Source organism: Octopus bimaculoides, chromosome 8, assembly GCF_001194135.2.
Source record: "Octopus bimaculoides isolate UCB-OBI-ISO-001 chromosome 8, ASM119413v2, whole genome shotgun sequence".
Lineage (NCBI taxonomy): Eukaryota > Metazoa > Mollusca > Cephalopoda > Octopoda > Octopodidae > Octopus > Octopus bimaculoides.
The window spans coordinates 40109297-40117985 of NC_068988.1; the positions used below are offsets into that span (position 1 = coordinate 40109297).

General features: G+C 34.5%; 1 protein-coding gene across 3 annotated transcripts in view; it reads left to right on the forward strand.

Annotated features, from left to right (window-relative positions):
- The window catches only part of LOC106883669 (uncharacterized), a 312099-nt gene that overhangs the window by 225555 nt on the left and 77855 nt on the right, over nucleotides 1–8689 (forward strand). For 2 of the 3 annotated variants that reach the window (XM_052970057.1, XM_052970058.1), the window contains one exon: nucleotides 3377–3457. The exons of the other annotated variant lie outside the window; for it this stretch is intronic. The gene's annotated coding sequence lies outside the window, so the exon portion shown is untranslated. The remainder of the gene's footprint in view (nucleotides 1–3376; nucleotides 3458–8689) is intronic. 3 annotated transcript variants of the gene reach the window in all.

Genomic DNA, 8689 nt, shown 5'->3' on the forward strand with positions numbered 1-8689 from the left:
TATATATATGTGTGTGTATGTATAGTATACATATATGGATATATGCATATATATATATATATATGTGTGTGTGTGTGTGTGTGTGTGTGCGTGCGTGCGTGCGTGTGTGTGTGTGTGTGCTCGCGTGCGTGTGTGGGTGGTGCGTTGACCTCGTATCACTGTTATATTCCAACGAAAGTATCTGACTCTGGAAGATGCATAATATTTTATTCGTTACGTGTAACATGTGTAAGTGAAAATTCTGTTATTATGTGAGCCTCCACCCACTTGTTTGTTATTGTGGTCACTGTAATATTTGTGTCACCACTATTATATTGTGGCGCTAATCCGCGTCATATCTTTCACTTGACAATCGTTCTATCGCTGATAGCCCCGCAAGTCAATGACTGAAGCATCCAACTTGACGGTAACTCAAACTCGTATATAACACGTAACTGGCACTGACTCCAACTGAGAACTCATACAACAACTCTACTACTACTGACCTCCTACAACGACTGACTGTCTGACTGTTTAGGGGCACCGTCATACCACTTTGTCACGTGGGAAGGGGAGTACCATTTTCACTACATTTCCCCTTTTAGTTTGTTTTTTTCTCCTTGGGAAGCAAGTAATTTTATTTTACTTTATTCATCTCTCTACCCTTTTTAAAGTGTTTTTTTTTTCAACTTAATAATTGTTTTTCTTTTTCATGCCTATTTGTAGGAACTCTATTCTTCCTCTGGGTTTGGTAACGGATAACTGTGTTCGACTAAAGTGTCATTTAATCCAGTTGAAAAGTCCGCACACACTCTTTGTTTATTCTTTTTCTTTCTTTACATAAACTGCCAGTGCTGCCCAGTTTGAATAGTCGCCTCTTTCATTTATATCTAGACTTTCAAGTCTTTCCATCTCTTTCTTGACCTGGTCCGACGCTGCAAACAACATGTTCCATTTGGACCTTAAAACAGGCAGCTTACCTTTTCTGTTAACGCGATCTTCTCTTTTGTTTTAGTGCAACATACCTAATGGGAATATCCCACATTTTAAATAACTCCGTGCATTCTCTGCCAAACACGTTCAGTTATTTTTTAAACACATAAATGACTGTCCTTTTCACCCCGAAAATTACATTGTAAATGCATTCGTCGATGAGATAGAATTTCTTTTTAGTTACCCCAGATGCCATTTTTATTTGGTTTAGATAATTTCGGTTTACCGATTTGCCTCCATGTTTCCTCATTTATGATAGTGATGTCACTCCCTGTGTCTATTTTTATTTTCACACTGGTGATTTCGATTCTCACCTTGATGAAATTTTTGTTCGTGGTACAACTTTTTTTCTCTGATGACAAAGTATTTATATTTTCTCCTTTGGTCCAATCTTTAGTCATTTTAGTTCCCCAGTGCAATTTAATGTGCCCTGTGTTACCATAACAAAAACACTTTCTTTTATGAACGGACACTCTTTTCTCAGGTGCCTACCACTGCATATCGTACTTGTTGTATATCGTGTTTTTTGTAAAACATTTCATCTGTCTTCCGACTCTCCACATTGATTTTATCTGTAAGCAATCTCTTCATTGGATTTCTTCTGTGTCGTGCTTTACTTTTAATATCATATCGTACTCTTCTGACAATTTCTGGAGAGTTATATCCTGGTTAATTTCCAGCTTTGCGAGAATTTTGGTTCTGACTTCTGCGTCCGTTTTAGCCGTAAGCCTCTAAGCAAAATTCAAGCACTTGGGCGAGTCTGGAGTTAGTTTATCCAATTTAAATCACTCGCACTCTCTGTTCACTATACCTGCATATGTGGTAAAATCTCAGTCATTGATTTTCTCGGTTTTCAAATACTTCCAACGTTTGATGAACAACGATGTTTTTTTTCACTAAACCTATATAAAATGTCAATTGTGTCCGTAAAATCTATGTCAGAAACTTTTTTAAGCAATTTTAAGTTACAATATTTCTCATGCTCTATCGTCTATAATTTCCTCAGAATTAGGCACATTCTCATTTCAGCCTTCAAGTCTTGGCATTCTTTTTCGAAAATTTGTTCAAATCTTCGGTAATATGCCCCGAAGATGGCTCCTTCTTCCGGGTCATATTTAAATTCATTTATTGAATTCACTATATGATCTGGCAAAAACGTATTTTTCGATTTTATTACCAACTTTTATTACCAACATTAGTTATAGCATTTGTTGCTGTAACATTTTTTGTTGTTCTTGTTCTTCTTTTAGTTGTTGCTGTTTTTGCAACTCAATCAGAACCTCTAACACGTTTTCCACAATTTTACGAATTTTTCGTAAAATATGTACAACAAAAATATCTATTGTTCCTTCGTCGAGTTTTTTATTTCTCCATGTGAAAGTTTTTTCAGCGTCGTCCGCGTAGATTGTGATTTTTCACGGGAAAAGAATTTTTCAACGTTGTTCGCGTGAATTGTTTATATCCTCGTTGCCACTGTTATAATGTGATCCCTCGTCAACTTGTATGTTATCATGGGCACTGTAATATTCTTGTCACCATTATTATGTCATGGTGGTATTCCGCGTCTTATCTTTGACTCGGCTTTTTTGCTATCACAGATAGCTCCGCAAGTCAATGACTTTGTAACTCGAACTCGTACATATCACGTAACTGACACGGACTCCAATTGAGGACTCGTACAACGTCCTCCTACAACGACTGTCTGATTTTATAGTGTTACAATAAATTCATTTCCTGGTTGTTTGAATGATATTGAAGAAATTGTATAGACTTCCCCAATTGTCACCTATTTTTGCCAAAATATTTGCAGCTTCAAATTCAACTTATGTATATGCCATGGCCGAGAGATATGACAAGCAAATCTCACTTAAGCAAGAGACTTTTTTTGCTATGAGATTACGATATGAGATTTCAAAAGAGCTGTGCAAAAAGAAAATATTTTAAAATATTTTACAGCTTCGCTTCAAGTATTTTACTTCTAGATCCTTTGTTAGGAAGCAAGCCAAGTATCAATAAGGTTTCACCTATGGGCGTCTCGTATTTTCGCCTATCTAGGACATATCTATTACCATCTTTTTTTCCTTTTCAGAAGTGAGGTATGTTTTGATGGATATTTTTCTCCTTATGATTGGAGGATGAAAAATTATATTGATCCCCTCGTGTATTTGATACCGAACATTATTGACTATAAGACGAGAATATGTTTTTCAAAGTGTCTTTCTCGCAAAACAGATGATTTGAGTGAACTGTAATAGGTCATTTGACTTTTTCACTACTGGGTACACACATTTCCAGGGGTATTTTTATATTGTACCATATACGTAAAGCATCAAAATATTCTTATTTAATTTAAAAAGAATAAAACATTAAGATGCTTTTTTTAAATCTGTCATTTATATTTCAGGGTGTTTCGACAGTCGTTATAGAAGTATTTCGTAATAAATCTATCCTCCAGGGATGTTAATACTTCGAATCTGACCAAACGGTAAGTATTATTTTGAAAAATCCTTTGGATATTACTGATCGAATTAATGCTAGAATAAACCATCAGTTATCCTTTACACTAATTACAAAACAAACTGTGTACACAATAAACTGCTTCATATTGATGTTGAAAGCGTGAAACGATCATGGTTTTCACAAAGGGATTACTGACGTAAATGTAGTGAAATAATTACATCTGGAAATCATAAGCCGGTCACGCCTAGAATATATGCAAATATTCTTAACACGCTTGGCATTCGTTTGTGATAAAATGTAAAGGAAGTAGCAAAAAATTGCTATTGTTCTAGTGCTAAAAATATAAGCTATAAATAATGCAGAACGGTAAATTACTCACACATAACACAAGACTAAGTACAGATAATAGTATGCTGATTGTATTTTACGTATAAAATTATTTTCTCTCTCTCTCGCTCTCTCTCTCTCTGTCTCCCTGTCTCTCTGTCTGTCTGTCTGTCTCTTTCTCTCTCTCTCTCTCCCCTCTCTCAACACTAACACACGCACATTCACGTTTACGAGTTAGTTAGTGGTATCTTGGAAAAGTAATATGGAATGAGCACATGAAAGAAAGATCTTCAAACGTCAAGATGATTAGAAAATCGTATAAGGAACGTGGGTGGCATATATCATATAACCAGCTGAGATAGAATGTTGTGGATTTGTGAAGAGACGCAGTAAATCGTGTCCGGCTGGAACCAGGCATAGGAAGGATTGTAAAGTGATGATTCATGGAAGAAACAAATGTCTCATCACATATTGGCCGATGTGAGACGAATATTTCAGCTAAGAACAAGGAAAAAATGATCAGCTATGAGTAAAATAAAAATAATTGGTGCATAGTTAGAGTGCATATATATTCAGAAAGCTTTTTGTAGTGTCTCCACTGACGAAGAGAGAGGGTGTGCACTACAGTGGGAACCCAAACAACATGGACATTCCTTGGTAGCATCAATACTACTTGGCTTCTCTAAGAGGAGGGATAGTATCGAAAGTTGGTTCAATTGTTCTAAATTTCATTCGGTATATGAAGGGAGTGCTCCGCAGAGCTTTATGTATAGAACTTACTATATGTAGATGCTTATACTCTTAGCACTTACCTAATAATTTTTGCAGTTTCTTGGGAAGTGTCACTTTCGGTGAAATAACATAGAACAAAAACATTTTCAACAATATTGAGCAATATGATGCTCGTCACGAAAACCGCACCGATCTTTTATATAAAGACCATGCATCTCAAACCAGTATTTAGTAGAAGTCAGTGGAATATATAGGCGCTAATGCGTATTTGCAGCGACTGAACCCTTAAAAATGTCGTGGATGGCTTTAACACACACAAATTCACAAACACGCACACAGGCGGTCACACAGGTGTACACACACAACCATATGCATACGCATGCACACGTACACACATACGAACACATCACTATTTCTCTTACCTTTTCTTCATAGCAAGCGCACATTTACATAGAGGCTTACATACACACAAGCTTAATACCAATTCTCATACGGACTCAGTGTACACCTTGAAGAAAGAGGACAAATCATTGAAGAGTTCACAAGCAAGCATCCGATAAAGTATTTAACCGGCACATGAAAGAAACGATCGGTTAGTTAGTTGGTTAAATATTTAATCAAATAGCTAACAATAAATGAATGATATAGAACCAGTTTGTGTGTTATAATTATTGGCGTAATGACCCTCCCAAGACACGAAACGTGAAACCAATTGAATAAGTATTTGCATAGATAAAATATCCAATGTTTGTCGTGTTTTATTTTTGTTCGTTGAATAATTCCTAAAATAGTTGTAAAATATCAACAGCAAAATATATGCTTCTAAACTGTAGCCTTACTTGGATTTGGAATATTGCAGTCAAGGTTTTAGATGCTACAATTTGTGGTCGTTTCCCTCTGTGCTCATAATTTTTATTATCTCCAACATCGGGCTCTATCTTGAGATTCAATTAACTCCATCTTCTTTTGCATCGGCTGAGAAACATAATCAATTGGTAACGCAAAACTTAGTAATTCAACACTGCAATTCTGACCATGTCGCTGTCTAATTTTCCATAATATTCATGATATGCTAAACACACAAGTATTACTTTACGTTGTACTTTGTTTCACCCTCTGAGAACTTAATTTCTTAAATGTGTACAGCAAATGTAGGTTTTGTAACTTGCAATAAACCACTGAAGTTGAATTAATATAAATGTGTTCAGTAAGTGTTTTAGTATTATACGTCAGGTCATTTAGGTTACGTAGATGACCTGAAGTAGTGTCCACAAAACGCAAGACTACTTCAAAATTATTTGATTATCAGTTTTTTTCTTTATAGTTGTTTAGAATACACGCAGTAAACCAATCTTAGATACTGTTCTAGATAACTATTTTTAGATGATCGCTGTATAATAGGAATATATGATTTAGTGTAATCCGTTATATCTATAGTGATGTTTCAGAATTGTAATAAGCAGGAGACTTGCTCCTTAGATATCCAGAAGCATAAAAAAAGGAGGAGAGTCATATGTATACTCTTTTGGAATATTTGAATTCTAGTACATTGTTTAAATTCTTTTCATAAAAGCTTATTTGCTTCAAATTCATTTCCAATCAGATCTATCTCATCCTGGTTGAAAATTTGTTGCAATGTGTATTCTTCTTGGTCACTATATTTGCAGCCAACCTGGAGAAGTACCAACAGTTTTTTTGTCGTTATTTATAAACGCATCTGTTATCTGCATGTTATAAACGTCTGAGTTATTCTTCAGAAAAAACACAGCTCAAATATAATTTGCTGCAACTTCTTCGATTTCAGCAATCCAACTCGAATTTCTGTTAGACTTCAAATTCAGTTTCTAATATAATACATGTTTGATATTTCGTGCATAAAAGCATCAGTATTTACGCTGCATAATTTGCCGTACTTAAAACAGGGTTAAAGCGAAGTATAAATGCTTGCAAAGCGAAACTCCAAAAGGTGTACATTTACCACCCCGCATGTCAATAAAAGAATAACATCCTAGCTTGCATCTGGTTGCTTTCGTAACAATTTTACATTACCTCTACAGTTTACATTTCTCCCAATTTATTACAATTTCCATTTCATACCTTATCGAAAACAACATACAGTGAAACGTGGTAATAGAAATCGTTATATACATCAGAGAATTTAGAGCAGCATACGAGAATTGTAAGTGAATTAACAAACCCTACTTTAGATGTGTATTAAATTATTTTTCTTAAAAAATGTCTTTCTATAATTTTTAGTGTATATTTTACACTTTAAGTATTGACGTCTTCTTAAAGAGTACAAGATTATTATGTAGACGGCTTTCATAGGAAGATAGCATCTTCTATGACGAACATAAAACATGAGAAGCTGCATGATTAGTAACTTTATACATCACTATGTAGTATGTAAGTTCCATTTTAGTGAATGTAAGATAGCAATAGATTGCAAGACGTAGAAAGAAAAAATATACAAATATACACACACACATACACACAGCTGCACCTCTTTCTATGGTTGCCAATGCATTATGTCATTAACATTATTACGGAAAGGGACTTATCTGTTCAACACAATGCACAATGAGAAAAGCTGTTGCCTATATAATACATACATTGTTCTCTTGATTGAACAACTTTGGATTCACATAATTCAAGTTTTCTTCTCATTCTTCAATTCCATTCTGCTGGAAGGAGAGAAAATTTTGACTAATTTCTTTGAACCATATTCGATGAGATTACGCAAGTTTATTCATTACTGCGTGTTAGCACTAAAGGGCATCAAAGGAATATTGAAACATCAACATATAATTTTGGATTATTGTACCATTGTAACGATCAAGATATCACAACCATTTTTAAATGATGCATAAATCAGCTGGATGAATATTTTTCAGCAGGCATTTGATTTGTAGCATAGGAAAACTCCCATTCTGCAATTATCTAATTAGAATTTAATATATTGTTTCTAACATTATCTTGTTATATTGTTTAGTTGTATCTGACATGTTACAATACTTTTGTATAGTTTCTAATAACTGATAAATATGATAACATGTTAATATCTTCCCCGACACTGCTTCACTAAGAACTACTCCAGTTATCCTCAACATCAACAGGATTGTGTGTAACCAATGTACATGAGTATGCAAGCAGAATTTAGCATTTTGCCTCGATACAGCAATCTTCCTAAAGCAAACTGATGTTATTGATATATAAATTAAGATTTGTTGTCAAAGCCATGCCCTCAATACTATGATAAACAGCATTTTGTCATGACCTCAATGTCCTTTTTGGAGTGATATTTTTGAATATATGTTCCTTATCTATGGCTGAGAAATGAGAAGAATGTGACTGATCGTTAAAACATGTTTAGAGAAATGATATAGGCCTCCTCGTTACATTGTATATTATACGTTGATTGTCTGGTTTAAATCTTCACGAGCAGCAGAAAAATATAACATAAAATGGAATTTCACTCAAAATTGATATACATTTTGTTGTGTCTAGGGAGAGTCATTACGGCAATATTGATATTGCCCTCAATGCTTCAATTCCACTCCTTTATTATTAGTCAATTGGTTAAATATCTATCTAACTAACTACTTGATCGTGTGTTTAATTTATTAGTTAAACAGTCAATAACGTTTTGCTTGTGAAAATACTTTTATTGCCACCCGCAACATTTTCGGTGACTTTTCCTTTGGTCCATTCCATAAAGAATCTTGTAAACGAAATACAAAATCCCAAATTGCTATAGATTCGCTCTATATCTTACGATTAGCTATAAAAGTCAAACAGAACTTTCTCTCCCTTTCACATCTCTCTCTCCCTCTTTTTTCTTCTCTCTCCTTCACACTCAAACATAAGGCAAGGCCTGAAATCTTTTTGTCTTCACTGCAAATAAATATACTTATTTCCCCTAGTGACGAATTGCTAATGACGCAGACCATCACCAATTTCTTTACATCCTCGCGTTCACTGCAGAGGTTGAGGACTGCTAATACTGATTGGCTAGTTCTCATACCCGAATACTATCTTATTGCATTTCTCATCATAATCTCTATCTAACGACTTCAACTTCTGTATGGTATATGATTTTTCGTGCGTATTTACTCATATCAATGCTATGTCTTTGTTCCTGATACATACATACATACATACATACATACATGTACATAAATATATATATATATATATA